Genomic DNA, 18,171 nt, shown 5'->3' on the forward strand with positions numbered 1-18,171 from the left:
ATCGAATGAACGATTCGCAAAGCCAAAGAAGAAGAAAAAAAAACCCACATTAACAAATTACCCCGAAACTCAAGATGTACATATATCAAGTTTTTCCTCGTCCATAGAAAGTGAAGTTGAGATAGTTTCAGTTTTTTTTTTTTAGAACGGTTTGTTGGTTGGATGGTTGATTATTCCTTCCTTACTTCACCACCTCCACCACCACCACCACGAAATGAAGGATATAAATTTGTTGTGCGTGTGGCAGAAGTGAAAAGAAAAAAATTTTTCCCCGAAAACTGAAGGTCGCCCTAAAGTGTAAAGTTTTTTGCCTACACGGAACGGACTATGGACATTTTTTGCAAAAAGAAAAGAACATAAGTGAAGATATTGTGAAAAACATAACTCAATCAAGCCAAAAAAAGAAAACATAAATAAGCAATAAGGACATTTTGCAATGTGGACAATTTCTCTACAAATGGGTTAGTACTCCTCCTCGTCGTCAACATTATCACCATCATCCTCATCATCATCATCGTCGTCGTCGTCGTCTCGGTCGTCGTTGTCGTCGAGCAATACGGTATACGGACGGTCTTTCTGTGGTGTATCATTGGCGTTGTCGCCATCGCCGCCGTCGTCGCCGTTGTCGTAGTCGCCCACCGTCGTCGTCGTCTGCCTGTCACACAAACGTTGCCAGGCAGCCAGGCAACAATTACATTTTGCCGTTTCGTGCAAGTACCACCACCCATTTATTTTGCATTTTATAGCAAATCCTTTCAAAAAGGATCACATCAACTCTTTCTTTCCCCCCCCCCCCCCCCCCCGCCCTACTTGTTTTCTGTCCACTTTTCAATTGATGGTGTGCGTGTTATTTTTTCTTTTTATTATTTGCATTAAATCAAAAGTGGTCCAAAAGAAGTCTCAAAGACACAAAAACCTAGCCTAGGTTGTGGCATAGTGTGTGAGATATGGCCAAAGTATGGCCTATGAGCTTAAAGCGTATCAAGAAGGCAAAATAAGAGATTCATTGCAAAAAAGGGTGGTTGTTGTGAATGTTGAGCATGGTTGGTTTATGTTGGCGAATGCTTTGTGGCTCTGACTGTGACTGTCAACGGTTTTTCTGCTGTTTCGCAGTGTCATAATGTTGGTATAATATGGACAAATCATTTTTAGAAGAAAAAAAAAAACAGAACAGAACAGAACAGAATTTATCCTCCGTTTTTCCTTTTGTTTTTAAATAGCACTTGAAAATGGCAAAGACAAACTACGCCTACTCACAATTACCTTGACATGGTGGCAAAAGGACAAATTGCTCGTGCATTAAATCTTTGGGATCAACACCACATATTTTTTTTAATAACATAATAATTTGCCACATATCTTTGCTGTGGTATATAAGGAAATCCCCCCTATGTCATTCGAACTAACAGCTGAAGTGGAATTTCCATTTCCTTTATTCGAAATTTTCTTTTGAGTCATTCTGTTTGTTTTACAAAAGTCTGTGTAGATATCTTCATAACATGGGCAAAAGGACAACAAGAGTTTCGTTTAGTCGAAGCCAAACCGCACACACACACACACTCACACGTAGAGTAATCGTGTTTTGATTATATATTTTAAAATTTATAAAACCAAAAAGAAGCAAGGAAAACGGTGTTGCATATCTGTCTGAAGGGCACCAATTGACAAAAAATACCACATTGAAATACCATTGGTGAGAAAAAAGAAAACAATTTAATTTTTATCAAACAAATTCATTTACTTCGGAATAAAAAAAAATTGTTTTTTGAAAAATTTAATGCGAAACTCCTTCTAAGTACCGTGGGAAACATATTACCGAAACATTTCGTGTTGAAAATGCCTGTTGGGGTTCGAAGACACGCCTGCAAGCACCATGAAACCCCTAGCTGATTCAAGTGCCTTAAATATTGGGTTGCCCAAAAAGTAATTGCGGATTTTTTAAAAGAAAGTAAATGCATTTTTAATAAAACTTAGATTGAACTTTAATCAAATATAATTTTTTTACACTTTTTTTCTAAAGCAAGCTAAAAGTAACAGCTGATAACTGACAGAAGAAAGAATGCAATTACAGAGTCACAAGCTGTGAAAAAATTTGTCAACGCCGACTATATGAAAAATCCGCAATTACTTTTTGGGCAACCCAATATTTAAAAGCAAAATGGTGCAGAGCTACCAAGGTACTGCAAGAAATGGACACAAATCGCCTTAAAACACTCATCATGATAAGATCAAAGAAATCTTGTGAGTATGAACTCCTGTTGCACACAGATGATGAGCCTGATGCAACACTGCTGCTAAATCTAAACATTAGCAGAGTTTGGTTTCTGCAGATAAATCTCCAAAAATGCAAATCTGCACATGAACACTCCATTAAGGAACCGGGAGCAAATTTCTCACATATCAATAGTTTAAGCTCAATGATAATAGGGCCTCCTTTTTATAGCCGAAGTCAAACTGCGTGCCGCAGTGCGACCCCTCTTTGGAAAGAAGTTTTTGCATGACATAGTACCTCACAAATGTCGCCAGCATTAGGAGGGGAAAACTACCGCTGAAAATTTTTCTGATGGTCTTGCCAGGATTCGAAACAAGGCGTTCAGCATCATAGGTGGACATGCTAACCTCTGTGCTACGGTTGCCTTCAAGGTACTGCAATAAATGGACACAAATCGCCTTAGAACACTCATCATGATAAGATCAAATGAACTCCTGTTGTACACAGATGATGAGTCTGATGCAACACTGCTGCAAAATCTAAACTTTAGCAGACTTTGGTTTCTGCAGATGAATCTCCAAAAATGCAAATTTGCACATGAACACTCCATTAAGAAACAAGGGAAAACTTCTCACATATCAATAGTTTAAGCTCTATAATAATGGGGCCTCCTTTTTATGGATGAATCCGAACTGCGTGCCGCAGTGCGACCCCTCTTTGGGGAGAAGTTTTTGCACGACATAATACCTCACAAATGTCCCCAGTATAAGGAGGGGATAATCACCGCTGAAAATTTCCTCTGCTGTTCTCTACAGGATTCGAACCCAGATGCTCAGGGTCATAGGCAGACCTGTTAACCTCTGCGCCACGGTGGCTGCCTATTTAGAGCGCACAACAAGCCGATTACTGGCTTCGGCAGTCCTGCTAACCTCGGCGCTATGTTGGCTTCCTATTTAGAACGCACAACAAGCCGATTACTGGCTTCGATATATGTCCATAAAATGCTTGAACCTAAAAATTCATTTGATAGCTTGTACTAATTGGCCCGTAGTATTTGAACAGGGAGTGGTTGAGTTTCTCCGCTTTCGAGATGAAAACCAGCCCAACCTCCCGCTATACATTCGGCTTATAGTCCAAGCAAAAAATTGCTACTACAAATCACCTCAATGGATCTTGTCGCATACGGTCCTGCTATCGAACCCATATCTAACCGTAAGAAAGTTTATTAATAACTTACTTACTAAAAGATGCATTACGTGAAGTTTGGGATCCGTGGATCTAAAAACAAAGAGTCAGTAGAGGAACACCTCCTCTACTTTGGAATATAGGTGTACTGTCTCCTCTGGAATATAGGTGTACTGTCTCCTCAATATATTATTGTCTCTGGAGGAAAAAAGGTGTAAAAGTTGTCTCGTATGCTGATGACATGGCAATTGCGGTTAGGGGAAAGTTTCCCAGCACTCTAAGAGTTATACTTCAGGAAGCTCTACGAGCAACAGCAAAGTGGGCTACCGAAAGTGGTCTAGGAGTTAATCCGTGCAAGACAAAGTAGCTCTTATCAGCAGGAAACACAAGTTGCCTACAGTGGCGCCTGTCTCCTTGGGTGGAGAGAATGTTCCATTTACAGAAATACCTGAGTTTTTTGCTGGACAGGAAATTGAACTTTAAATTCAACATTTTGGAAAGGGCAAGAAAGGCAACTCTTGCCCCATACACCCTATAGACATAAGAGAAACATTGGCAAAAGTTGGGGATTAAGACCGCGTGTCATGTATTGGTTATAGACTACAGTTGTCAAACCTATAATGCTATATGGTGTTGTGGTCTGGTGGACGGTGTTTCAAAAGTCCACCTAATGCTCAATATTTAACCGTATACAAAGGATGACTTGTTTATGCATCACAACCGCAATGAGGAGGACACCTTCTAATGTACTGATTTTAATGCTACATCTTATGCCTCTGGATACTGTGGCCAGACAAATTGCAGCGACCACTGCCGTGAGGTTATTGGTCATGTGGCGGCTACGGACACTGTGTTATCCTTGATACAATACCTGATGTTCCAAGCAGTGTTGATTACACCTTACCTGAGCAGCTTTTTGATAAAAAGTACTGTACCACTATTTCTGATAGAACCGATTGGAACAATTATATCCCTGGTAACAGAAGTTACATAGACGGATGGTTCCAAACTAAACGACCAGGTGGGCTTTAAGGTGTACTCTAAAGATCTAGAACTGGTCATAAGTAAAAGGTTACCCGATTAATGCAGTGTGTATCAAGCGAAGATCCTTGCCATCAAGGAAGTGGTGGAATGGCTAATATATATATTGTCATTAATATGATAAATATCTTCTCAGACAGCCATTAAATCCCTGGAGAACGAATTTCTGAATGCAAAAACAGCCCTCGACTGTCGCAGATCTCTCAACGAGATGGCTGAACAGTTCAAAATTCACCTGTTCTGGTTGCCGTGCCACAGAGATATTCCTAGGAGTTCTAAAGCAAACGAGATTGCGAGACTAGGAACTACCTTACACACTGCAGGCACACTGGAATCTGTGGGTATGCTCTAAGTTTTCAGGATCAGGCCCAAAGGACAACGAATTATAGATAGACACAAAGAGAAGGCTGTAAGCATTCCAAAACTATGTGTCTAATCTAGACTTGAAGAGGTATACAGCTTTGCTGTCATTGTGTTCGTCATGACAGGTCACTGTCTAATCGACCTGAATCCGAAGATAGTTCACTGGACCTACAGAAGAGTTATTAGGACAATACTTACTTACGCCACAGTAGTTTGGTGCATTGTTATGGAGAAAAGTGCAACGTTATGACCATACAATAAGTTCAGAGAACATCTTGTCTTGGCATAGGCGGAGCGATGAGTACCACGCCCATTAGGGCACTGGATACTATTCTAGATGTCCGACCCATTGGCATACAGATGAAATGTGAGGCAGCCACTACGGCTATGAGACTTGAGGCGATGGGAGAATGGATTGAGGATGGGAGCAGCTCATACCATCGCGGTATAATCCAGGCAACCATAGGAAACCTGGAAGGAAGGGAAGAGATTTCCGATCGGATACCTGAGACGACATTTCAGGTCGTGTGCGAGGCACTGCTGCCAGCGGAGAAGTCTCGGACTGACGGAACTCTAGAACCCCAGTATTGGCGACGGATGGATCAAAGCAAGGGGACAGAGTGGGCCTGGGTGTCTACATAGAGAACCCAGGGACTGAGATCTGTTTTAGACTGCCTAACCATCGCGGAACACGTGAGGTGGTGCGGAAGTCGAGTGTGAACAACTTTACTAAATTTCCCATGAACGAACAGGGGATACTTCTCTTGTATCATCGTATCAAGATCGGAATGGTAGTCACTCCATGCATCGGTTACACCTCACCGACACCGACCGATGATGCAGGCAGATATGGCAAACCGACAACAACCAAGGTCCGGGGTTCTTTTCAATCTTGGCAAGGACCAGGAGCTTGCGGACAAAGCACTACGGGATGTGTCACTCCCATGACGAAAAGTGGACGGTCGCGTTCACTGAGACGATAGCCAATCCGGGTACAACAAGCCATTGCATACCACCGGCTTCCATGGCATTGGCGCTACGGTGGCCTCCATAAATAAAAAATTTCGAGAAATTTTTGTCTGAATCAAAAATTCTTCAAGCGATCAACTCATTTATATCGACCGCCAGATCCATGTAATGCATGACTAAATGAAATTAGAAAATACATCCAATATACTAACTTTCTGGCTTAGGGAGGCGGAAGGACACAAAGGTCGTTTTAGTTCCCAAAGAAGGAAAACCAATGACATGCCTATTAACTCAGATAGGCAGCCATATATTTCATCGCAGGAAAACCACAACGAAGTATGGCACCCATAATACTGAACCAGTCCTTTATTGAAAGAAAAACAAGTAAATCTAGTCTGCCAGAGATTTTCATTGCATACCATGAGAAATCAGATGACTTTAGATCAGTAGATGAGTACACATCCCATTCGCACATTAGTTCCAAGCCCATGTAAACCCAAAATTGCCCATGAACATTCCATTAAAGAACAGGAGCAAACTTCTCACATATCAATGATAAGGGACCTCCTTTTTATAGCCTAGTCCGAACGGCTTCTGTGCAGAACATAGTACGCCAGCAATAGGTGGGAAAACCAGCACTGACAAGTTTTATTCTGATGTTCTCGCCCGAATTCGAACCCAGGCGTTCAACGTCATGCTAACCTTTGCGCTACGATGGCCTCCGAGTTCCAAGCCCATGGACTGATGTTATTATACACATACACAAAAGTGTGCAATAGTGTGTGTGTGTGGTTGTCTATCGCCCCTACTTCCCAACCTTATGGTCGGCTGAAACAACAGATATTTGCGGATTTATGATTGGTTGCCTTTAGGAGCAACTATTATTAGCCCAAATCGTGTAAAGAATTTAAAATCGATGTGAAGTTCTGCAGTTAACAGAGTCCTGCTACTTATGGATTAGCAGTTATATTCGATTAGGTTTAGGTTAGGTTGAAGAAGTGTATTCAGGCACTGTGCAAGGACGGAAATAAACCTAAAATATTGGGTTGCCCAAAAAGTAATTGCGGATTTTTCATATAGTCGGCATTGACGAATTTTTTCACAGCTTGTGACTCTGTAATTGCATTCTTTCTTCTGTCAGTTATCAGCTGTTACTTTTAGCTTGCTTTGGGAAAAAAGTGTAAAAAAAGTATATTTGATTAAAGTTCATTCTAAGTTTTATTAAAAATGCATTTACTTTCTTTTAAAAAATCCGCAATTATTTTTTGGGCAACCCAATAGTATGTGTGTTTGTAGCTTTATTTGCCCAAAATATACGCCGAAGGTCATACCGAACTCCTTCCTACTCCCTCTCTTAGTATTTACCTGATACTGTCAAAGGCTTAAACTCCTCATAGAATCTTGGCAGTCGATCCCACGGATATTTGGATCGTTTCCATTTAAAAGCTGTATAACAACATCTGTGTAATTGATTAGTTCAAATGATCCACCGACTGGAGTGGTGTTAAAATACACAATGAAAAATTGTTTAGTAAGTTTGCCACGACACTGAATCCTGGCGAGAACATCGGAAAACCAGCCATGACGCAAATATAAGGAGGTCATTTATGATCACGCTATGGATCGAATCCGCTAGCACTCTTTTTTTAAAGAAAGTCGTCTTGCTCGTATCTAACGGAATTATAGTGAGGAATGTGCCCCGTCATACTCAGTCTCTTAATTTTATGGCATGAGAACCTTAGTAAGGGAGATAAAGTATAGGAGAATACATGAGAACCGGGGAATGAAGTTCACGGGTATCTACATCGTTGGCATAACCAGCCCATTTTCTGGGGCTAGTTACACTTTGAAAAGCCATAAAATAACAGAATCCTGACGAGAACATCAGAAACGATTTTCAGCCTTGGTTACCCCCTCCTAATCCTGGTGACATTTGTGAAGTACTCTGCCATGTTAAAACTTCTCTCTTAAGAGGTGTCGCACTGTGGCTATAAAAAGTTGAATAGGACAGCAATCATGTATATGTGGTCCTGTAAGCGTGGTGGAGAATTTTTTTAATGTTTGAATTCGCGTTGCCCTAACATAACCAAACTTGCCTCGTCCGCCCATCCGTCCATCCGTGTATATGTCCATTCGTCTGTCGAAAAAGAATTAATTTTCACAGACACTTTTAATTGATGAAGGTCGTCGGTTGTGGCAAATAGGCCATATTGGTTTATAATTGACAATAAAACGGATCCTGCGATTTGAGTTCTTAGGCTTCTAGAAATCTGTTTTATAACATCTTTGCCATGTAAAAACTTCTCTGCAAAGAAGCACGCCATTCGGACCCGGCCGTAAAAAGGAGGCCCCTAATACTTGAATCGGACTGCCCTCATTGTTATGTGTGAAGTTTTCCCCTGTTCCTTAGTGGAATGTTCATGGGCATAGTTTGCAATTTGCAATATTTCATAATTATGAAGGTTCAACATTTTAAGGACTCACAGGTTATTCCCTATAGTGTACACCGAGAAATTTTGTCAAAAATATTCATATAAGATCTGTTTCGAAATTGTACCAAAATGTTTTTGGGATGTAAGCTCCATATCCATAGGAGCCGGGACGTTTCTGCATTCCTTTTGTAACACATCAAAATATTGGTCCTCGACTCCATAAAGCATGTGTATTATTAATCTCCATGGCATTTTAAGTCGATCTAGTCATGTTCGTCAGTCGGTCCGTCTCACTGTCTGTGGAAAGCACGCAAATTTTCAAAGGCGTTAAAACTATTATTGTAGGTCGATTGGAATTGTAAATGGGTCATATCGGTCCATGTTTTTATTAAGCTGCAATAATAACCGATCTCGGTCTCGATCTTGACTTCTTGAGCCACTAGAGAGCGCAATTCGTATCCGCTTTGGCTGAAATTTTGTACTATGATGTTTTCTTTGCCATTCAACAGATGTGCCAGTTATGGCCCCAACGGTCTAAATCCTGATATAGCTTCCATATAAACCGATAGCGGATCTTGACTTTTCACCATTAGAGGGCGCTTTTTTATCCAATTTGGCTGAAATTTTTCACAAGTTGTTTTCAAATAAGTAAGTTTCTCTGGCGCACCCTGTAAATATGAGAGAAGTCACACTTGTGACTCTAATAGGGTTTTTGTGGCCAAATTTATATTTTTCGCTGTAAGAAGCTTCCAAATAGTGATCTGAATTAAGTATTCAATACCTGCATGTTTATAGTTTTGTTTGTGTACCTATAGCATTTTTGATTACAAAAGATAACAACTATGCTCTATTAAAACCATAAACTCATGCTTAACTTCAAGGTCATATAAGCAACTTTATCAGGTATAGTGTTATTAGTAAACTAATATGAAATATTGTGGCCTTTATTACATACAGCATCTAATTAAAACGCCAAAACAGTAGCCCACATAGGTGAAACAATATTGGGTGAGTTAGATATGAATGAGGTGTCATCAATTAAAAAGTTGAAATTGAAAACATAAAATATAAAAAATTTTTGAAAAAATTTAATCGTATCGAATAAAATTTCTTCTCGTATATAATGGATATTTGATCACTTTTATACTCATTTTAAAGTCAATTTTTATATCATCCACCACCACCCTGTAATACTTTGAAATATTCATCTAAGACCCCATAATGTTTATAAAGGGTGATTTTTTTGAGGTTAGGATTTTCATGCATTAGTATTTGACAGATCACGTGGGATTTCAGACATGGTGTCAAAGAGAAAGATGCTCAGTATGCTTTGACATTTCATCATGAATAGACTTACTAACGAGCAACGCTTGCAAATCATTGAATTTTATTACCAAAATCAGTGTTCGGTTCGAAATGTGTTCATTCACCGTAACGTTGCGTCCAACAGCATCTTTGAAAAAATACGGTCCAATGATTCCACCAGCGTACAAACCACACCAAACAGTGCATTTTTCGGGATGCATGGGCAGTTCTTGAACGGCTTCTGGTTGCTCTTCACTCCAAATGCGGCAATTTTGCTTATTTACGTAGCCATTCAACCAGAAATGAGCCTCATCGCTGAACAAAATTTGTCAAAATTTGAACACATTTCGAACCGAACACTGATTTTGGTAATAAAATTCAATGATTTGCAAGCGTTGCTCGTTAGTAAGTCTATTCATGATGAAATGTCAAAGCATACTGAGCATCTTTCTCTTTGACACCATGTCTGAAATCCCACGTGATCTGTCAAATACTAATGCATGAAAATCCTAACCTCAAAAAAATCACCCTTTATATGTATTCTTGATCGTCATGACATTTGAAGTTGATCTAGCATGTCCGCCCGTCTGTCCATCGGTCGAAAGCAAGCTAACTTTCGAAGGACTTAAGCTAGAAGCTTGAAATTTTGCACAAATAATTCTTATAAGTGTAGATCAGTTGGGATTATAAATGGGCCTAGTCGGTTCTTTTATTGATATAGTTGCCATATAAACCGAATCTTGGGTCTTGACTTCTTGACCCAATTCTAATCTGATTTGGTTGAAATTTTGCACGTGGTGTTTTGGTATCACTTTCAACGCAGATAAAATAAAATTTTGAAAAACAACCACTTTGGTCGAAAAATTTGTTGTTGCCAGGCACTCTTTAGAAGCCAACATATAACAACAACAATAAAATATTCATAAGCAAAACAAAAAACCATCCAACCAGCCACCGCATGAGCTCGGCTTCGGGTGGTGGTGCTTTTATTTTATTTTTTCGGCTCGCGCTGCTTTGTCTAATTCGTTTTAGTACTGCTCTTGGGTATTTATCAGTCACTCTCTCTACAATTACCCTTAAAAACAAAATTTAATAATTTTGGCGCGGCAGAGGATTGAACTCATGATCTCATGTTTGGTAGTCTTGCATGCATCTACCAGAGCCTACCGAAATCATCTTGATGAAATAACTCAATAAGTACTGCCGCACAGTAATAAGTATCTCAATTACCTGGGTTTCAACCTCGATCCTGGGTTTGCAAGTCATTAATGGCATGGGAGTTTTGTGCGCTACATGGTAGTACGCCAACTACCTCAACTAAAGAATTTGTTGAAAGTTCACAAAATTTCAATAATTTTGTCTGTCAAGTCTATTGTAGAGACTAACTTACGTAGTTCAACAAATAATGTATTCGATTCACTACCAAAATTCGTTGGGAATTTAAAGTTTCACATACAAATTTGGTAGTTGGTTTTTTCTAAGAGTTACTGCTTTCAGTTAATAATACGATAAGTATGGTTCAAATCGGTTTATAACCTGATATAGCTGACATATAACCCGAATCTTGGGTCTTGAGCTTCTAGAGGGAGCAATTCTTTTACTGCTCATACTGTTTTGGTATGATTTCCAACAACCAACCACCACATGAGCTTTGCTTCGGGTGGTGTTGATTTTATTTTATTTGTTCGGCTCGCGCTGCTTTGTCTAATTCGTTTTAGTACTGCTCTTGGGTATTTATCTGTCACTCTCTCTACAATTACCCTTAAAAACAAAATTTAATAATTTTGGCGCGGCAGAGGATTGAACTCATGATCTCATGTTTGGTAGTCTTGCACGCATCCACCATAGCCTACCGACATCATCTTCTTTATGATGAAATAACTCAATAAGTACGGCCGCACAGTAATAAATAACTCAATTACCTGGGTTTCAACCTCGAACCTGGGTTTCCAAGTATTGAGTCTTGAGCTTCTAGAAGGCGCAATTCTTATACTGCTCATACTGTTTTAGTATGATTTCCAACAACTGTGTCAAATATGGACCAAATCAGGCCATAACCTGGTATAGCTGCCATATAAACTGATCTCCCGATTAGATTTCTTGAGCTGGTGGAGGGCACAATTCTAATCCAATTTGGTTGAAATCTTGCACATGTAGTTTTAATACGACTACCAACAACTATGCCAAGTATGGTCTAAATCAGTTCATAACCTGATATAGCCGCCATATAAACCGATCCCAGGATTTGACTTCTTGAGCCTTTATAGGGTGCAATTCCTATTTTATTTGGCTGAAGTTTTAAAAATGCCATTCTGGTATGACTTCCAACAACTGTGCCCAGTAGGTTCTAAATCGTTTCATATCCTGATATAACTGCCATATAAACCGATCGCCCAATTTGACTTTCTGAACTTTTGGAAATTTGGGAGGTGGTATTCGATTTGTCTGAAATTTTGGAGGTGGTATTTTTTTATGATTTGTAACAGCCAAGACAAGTACGGTCCATATCGGTCACTAACTTGAAAAAATCATTCAAACAACTTGACAAATCCGATGCCTGGTGGATGGTGTATAAGATTCGTCCCGGCCAAACCCAGCATGCTTTTATTTGGCTTTTAAAATTATAATCACGTTAACCCTTTCCGCCATTTCGAATGATTTTACTTGTTTACATATTCGGTAATCCGGCCCTAGATCTTCCACTTAATGCGTATGAGCTATTTTATTAAATTTATTGCTTATACGCAACACTGTACACATATCTGCATGATGAATAGGAAACTGTTGAGCTCTATATGAAGAAGTCAAATCGGAAGATCGATTTATTTGGGAGCTATATCAAGTTCTAGACCGATGTGGACCGTACTTGGCACAGTTGTTGAGAGTCATAACAGAACACTTTATGCAAAATTTCAGCCTATTCAGATGAAAATGTACTCTTCCAGGAGTTCAAGAAGTCAAATCGGGAAATCGGTTCATATGGGAGCTATATCAGGTTATAGACCAATTTGGACCGTTCTAGGCACAGAACACTACATGCAAAATATCAGCCAAATTGAGGCTTCCATGGGCTCAAGAAGACTAATCGGGAGATCGGTTTATATGGGAGCTACATCAGGCTTCGACGGATTTGAACCGCACTTGGCACAGTTGTTGAAAGCCGTAACGCAATCCTATGAGCAAGATTTAAGCCAAATCGGATGAAAAATTGAGGCTTCCAGGGTTCAAGAAGAAGTTACAGACCGATTTAGACCGTACTAGACACAGTTGTTGAAAGTCTTAATAGAATAATAGTTATGACACAATACTATAAGCAAAATTTCAGCCAAATCGGAGATCGGTTTATATGAGAGCTATACCCAAATCTGTACCGATATGACCTTTTTACAATCCCCAATGACCTACATCAATATAAGGAATCTGTGCAAAATTTCAAGAGGCTAGCTTTACGCGTTCGACCGCTATCGTGATTTCGACAGACGGACATTTCTAGATCGACTCAGGATGTCGAGACGATCAAGAATATATATATATATTGGGTTGCCCAAAAAGTAATTGCGGATTTTTTAAAATAAAGTAAATGCATTTTTAATAAAACTTAGAATGAACTTTAATCAAATATACTTTTTTTATACTTTTTTTCTAAAGCAAGCTAAAAGCAACAGCTGATAACTCACAGAAGAAAGAATGCAATTACAGAGTCACAAGCCGTTGAAAAACTTTGTCAACGCCGAATATATGAAAAATCCGCAATTACTTTTTGGGCAACCCAATATATTGGTTCCCAGATCAACATTTCGAGGTGTTACAAACAGAATGACGAAATTAGTATACCCCCATCCTATGGTGGTGGGTAAAAAAAATTAAATTAATTAATTACAGCTTAATTCACAATACTTAATGTAGATTTAAAACAGGTTTATTCGACATATTTCCTTTATAGAACTGTCAAAAAAAATCCTATTTTAAGGCTTCACTAAGTTTTGTGAATAGGGCTGATAGACTATTATTCGAATATAATCTCATATTCACATTAACTCGAATGTGTTCCCGTGTCTGCTAAGAAGATACAAGGGAATTGTTTCCTTTGGTAATGCAAATAAACTTTAAATGGCTGAAAATGAACATAGAACAAATAAAGTAACAGTCAACACACAGTCACATTGAAGGGTGGTCATCATGACTAGCAGAATGTAACCAAAGACTGTTTTTAATTGCAACGCGGCAACAAAGATCAATGCGGGACAGGGACCTTGCCACAAAAAGGTTCAAAGGGAATCACAGAGCCCTTGTATTAGCAACAGTAAACAAGTAAGAGGCAGTGGATTAAAAATTTACTCTTGCGTTGTTTTAAACAGAATTTAGGCAGACATGCTTAATTCTGTACCAATTCAATACGAAGAAAATATGCTAAATGTCAAACTTGAACGCTATTATGATTTCAAAAAACGCTATTGTGGTTTCGAAAAACGGACGGACAAGCACACTGATGGACAGACAGACGACGGAAGTATATGGCTACATGGAGTATCTTAGATTAGGTTTAGACGTCGTTTTGGCCCATTGCGATACCACAGAAACAGAAGAAGGAAGATGCCTTCTAGTTCCTATCGTTGAACCATCCAGATCGCTTTAAAAATCCCAACAACTTGCGAATGTTCACAGACAGACAGGTTCCCAAAGAAATCAGACAGGTTCCAAAAGAAATGAGAACCTAAACTCCTTCTGACTGCCAGTGTGGGACACACAAACAGAAGGTGTTTTATAGTCTCTTCTTCTTCGATGTCCTCACAGCTTCTGTTGTTGTTGGCAACCACAGTTGTTGCTGGCAACCTTCAGACTGTCAGCATGTTTTCCTGTTAGACAGTGACCTGTGATGACGGACCCAATGACAGAGACATGTGTTCTAGCCAATGACAGCAAAGCAGTAGACCTCTTCAAGTCTAGATGAGGCCACATAGTTTTGGAATGCTCACAGCCCCCTCTTTACGACCATCTATCATTCGTTGCCCTTCGGACCTGATCCTGAAAACTTAGCTTACATGTCGCTAAAGGCATACCCACAGATTCCAGTGTCCCTGCAGTGGGTAAGGTAGTTCCTAGTCTCGCAAGCTCGTGTGCTTTGGAATTCCCAGGGATATCTCTGTGGCACGGCACCCAGACAGATCTCAAGCCTGCCGTAATGCATCTTTTAGTAAGTAAATTATTGATAAACTTTCTTGCGGTAGAGTTGATGCCTAGAAACTCCAACTCCTTTATGATTGACGTCGGTTTTACATTATTGAAAGCACCTTCAATGTCAAGAAATTCTACCATTGTTATTCCTTGACATCGGGCGATTAGGTCGTGAAGGGCAGTTTCAGTGGATTTGCCTTTACTATATGCATGCTGCTGCCGCGACAGGCGATCCCTTTGCCCTAAGATATGTTTCTACCAACCTCTCAAGAGTCTTCAGCATAAACGATGACAAACTAATAGGACGAAAATCTTTCGCCTTTGTGTGGTTGGGTTTTCCTGCTTTCGGAATGAAAATGACCTTCGTGTCCCTCCATCCCACAGGTATATATGACATTCCGATACAAGCAGAGTATATCTCCCTAAGCCAGGGAACCAGTCAGACACAGACACAGCTTGTAATTCAACCGGTGATACATCATCGGGGCCTGGCGACTTAAAGGAGTCGAAACTTCTTATCCCCAAAGGACTTTCGGTTCAGACACAATTTCCCTAATGGCCTCCGACGAATGCATATCAGTGACAACCTCCGTAATACCGTAATAGGTCTCGATGATACAATCTTCCTTAGCCTAGAGGCCTCAGATATATCCTCCACGGAGCTGCAGAATTCTACCCAGGATTTGTTCTGAGCCTTTCTAAGCTCACTCTTATTTTCTTAGCTCAGATGCCCCAATCGGGTGGAGCTCTTGTGGCTTTTGCTCTGTTGAAGAGTTTTCTGCAGTCCTTCCTTAAACCAACCAGCTCTGGGGTCTACCATGGCGGTCGTTGTTTGCCCCTTGGCTTGGCACTAGGGCATGCTGACACAAGCGAGTCATTCAGGGCCTTCGTGATCCGCTTGACCTATATCCTCCGTAGTTTGCGGAGGATATAGATATAGTACTTCCTATACAAATTAACACGAACAGACAAACAGAACAGATGGACGGACAGATAGACGGACAAACAGACGGACAAACAGCCGGACAGACAGACGGATAGACAGACGGATAGATAAACGGACAGACAGACGGACAAACAGACGGACAGACAGACGGATAGATAAACGGACAGACAGACGGACAGACAGACAGACGGATAGATAAACGGACAGACAGACGGACAGACGGACAGACAGACGGACAGTCAGACGGCAGACAGACGGACAGACAGACGGACAGACAGACGGACAGACAGACGGACAGACAGACGGACAGACAGACGGACAGACAGACGGACAGACAGACGGACAGACAGACGGACAGACAGACGGACAGACAGACGGACAGACAGACGGACAGACAGACGGACAGACAGACGGACAGACAGACGGACAGACAGACGGACAGACAGACGGACAGACAGACGGACAGACAGACGGACAGACAGACGAACAGACAGACGGACAGACAGACAGACGGACAGTCAGACGGCAGACAGACGGACAGACAGACGGACAGACGGACAGACAGACGGACAGACAGACGGACAGACAGACGAACAGACAGACGGACAGACAGACGGACAGACAGACGGATAGAGAGACGGACAGACAGACGGACAGACAGACGGACAGACAGACGGACGGACGGAAATCACGCTATAGTCTTTAAAAATAGAGATATTGAGCTGAAATTTTGCACAGATTCTTTTCTTGTCCATAAGCAGCTTTAGTTCGAATATGTCCATATCTATATCGGACCATATCTTGATATAGCCCCCTAAATAGACCGATCCTCCGATTTAGGGTCTTGGGCCCATAATAACCACATTTGTTATCCGATTTAGCTGAAATTTTAGACAGTGAGTTTTGATAGGTTCTTCGGCATTCTCCGTAAATTTGGTTCAGATCGGTCCAGATTTGGATATAGCTGCCATATTGACCGATCCTCCGATTTAGGGTCTTAGGCCCATAAAAGCCATATTTATTATCCGATTTTGCTGAAATTTGGGACTGTGAATTGTGTTGGGCCCTTCAATATCCTTCTTCAATTTGGCGAAGATCGGTACAGATTTGGATATAGCTGCCATATAGACCGATCCTCCGATTTAGGGTCTTAGGCCCATAAAGGCCACATTTATTAACCGATTTTTCTGAAATTTGGGACTGTGAGTTGTGTTAGGCTAGTCGATATCCTTTTCCCTTTAATTTGGCCAATATCGCTCCAGATTTGGATATAGCTGCCATATAGACCGATCTATCGATTTAAGGTTTTTGACCCATAAAAGGCGCATTTACTGTCCGATGTTTGGTACAGTGAGTTAAGTTAAGCCCCTTGACATACTTGTGCCATATGGCCCAAATCGGTGCAGGTTTGGATATAGCTGCCATATAGACCGATCCTCCGATTTAGGGTCTTAGGCCCATAAAAGCCCCATTTATAAACCGATTTTTCTGAAATTTGGGACAGTGAGTTGTGTTAGGCTAGTCGATATCCTTTTCCCTTTAATTTGGCCAATATCGCTCCAGATTTGGATATAGCTGCCATATAGACCGATCTATCGATTTAAGGTTTTTGACCCATAAAAGGCGCATTTATTGTCCGATGTCGCCGAAATTTGGTACAGTGAGTTAAGTTAAGCCCCTTGACATACTTGTGCAATATGGCACAGATCGGTTCAGATTTGGATATAGCTGCCATATAGACCGATCACTCGGTTTTAGGTCTTAGGCCCATAAAAGCCACATTTATTATCCGATTTTGCTGAAATTTGGAACAGTGCGTTGTGTTGGGCCCTTCAACATTCTTCTTCAATTTCACTCAGGTCGGTCCAGATTTGGATATAGCTGGCATATAGACCGATCTCTCGATTAAATGTTTGGGGCCCAAAAAAAGCGCATTTATTGCCCGATGTTGCGGAAAATTGGGACAGAGTGTTAAGTTAAGTCCCTCCACATATTTTTGCAATTTGGTCTTGATGGATCAAGATTTGCATATAGCTGTCATATAGCTCGATATCTCGATTTAAACTCTTGGCCCCAAAAAAGTCGCATTTATAATCCGATATAACTGAAATATGACACATTGACTTATGTTAGGCTTTTCGACATCCATGTTGTGTATGGTTCAAATCGGTTTATTTGTAGATATAGCTACCAATATTTTGTTATACACGTTTGAACAATAACTTGTACTCATTAGTATATGGTCCAAATCGGATCATATTTCGATATAACTGCTATGGGACATAAGGTATGCAACTTTCACCGGATTTTGATGAAAGGTGGTGGGTATCTAAAAGCCTTTTTACTTGTTTTTAATATTTTTAAAACCAATGACGATAAAATAATATGTGTACTCCACTCCTTCACCACTTTCATTTGAGACCAATACTGCCTTACACTGTTTTATCAAATTCGTATTTATACCCTACACCACTACTATGGCACGGGCTGAATTTGTGTTTAACACCCAGAAGGAAGGGTGCTAGACCCATTGATAAGTATAC

General features: G+C 40.5%; 1 protein-coding gene across 3 annotated transcripts in view; it reads left to right on the forward strand.

Annotated features, from left to right (window-relative positions):
- Positions 1 to 18,171, forward strand: part of LOC106090289 (inactive rhomboid protein 1) — a 33,000-nt gene that overhangs the window by 720 nt on the left and 14,109 nt on the right. Inside the window, exon 1 of one of the 3 annotated variants that reach the window (XM_059367513.1) lies at positions 206 to 461. The exons of the other annotated variants lie outside the window; for them this stretch is intronic. The gene's annotated coding sequence lies outside the window, so the exon portion shown is untranslated. Of the gene's footprint in view, positions 1 to 205; positions 462 to 18,171 lie in introns of those variants that run through there. 3 annotated transcript variants of the gene reach the window in all.

This window comes from Stomoxys calcitrans, chromosome 4 (assembly GCF_963082655.1).
Source record: "Stomoxys calcitrans chromosome 4, idStoCalc2.1, whole genome shotgun sequence".
Classification (NCBI taxonomy): Eukaryota; Metazoa; Arthropoda; class Insecta; order Diptera; family Muscidae; genus Stomoxys; species Stomoxys calcitrans.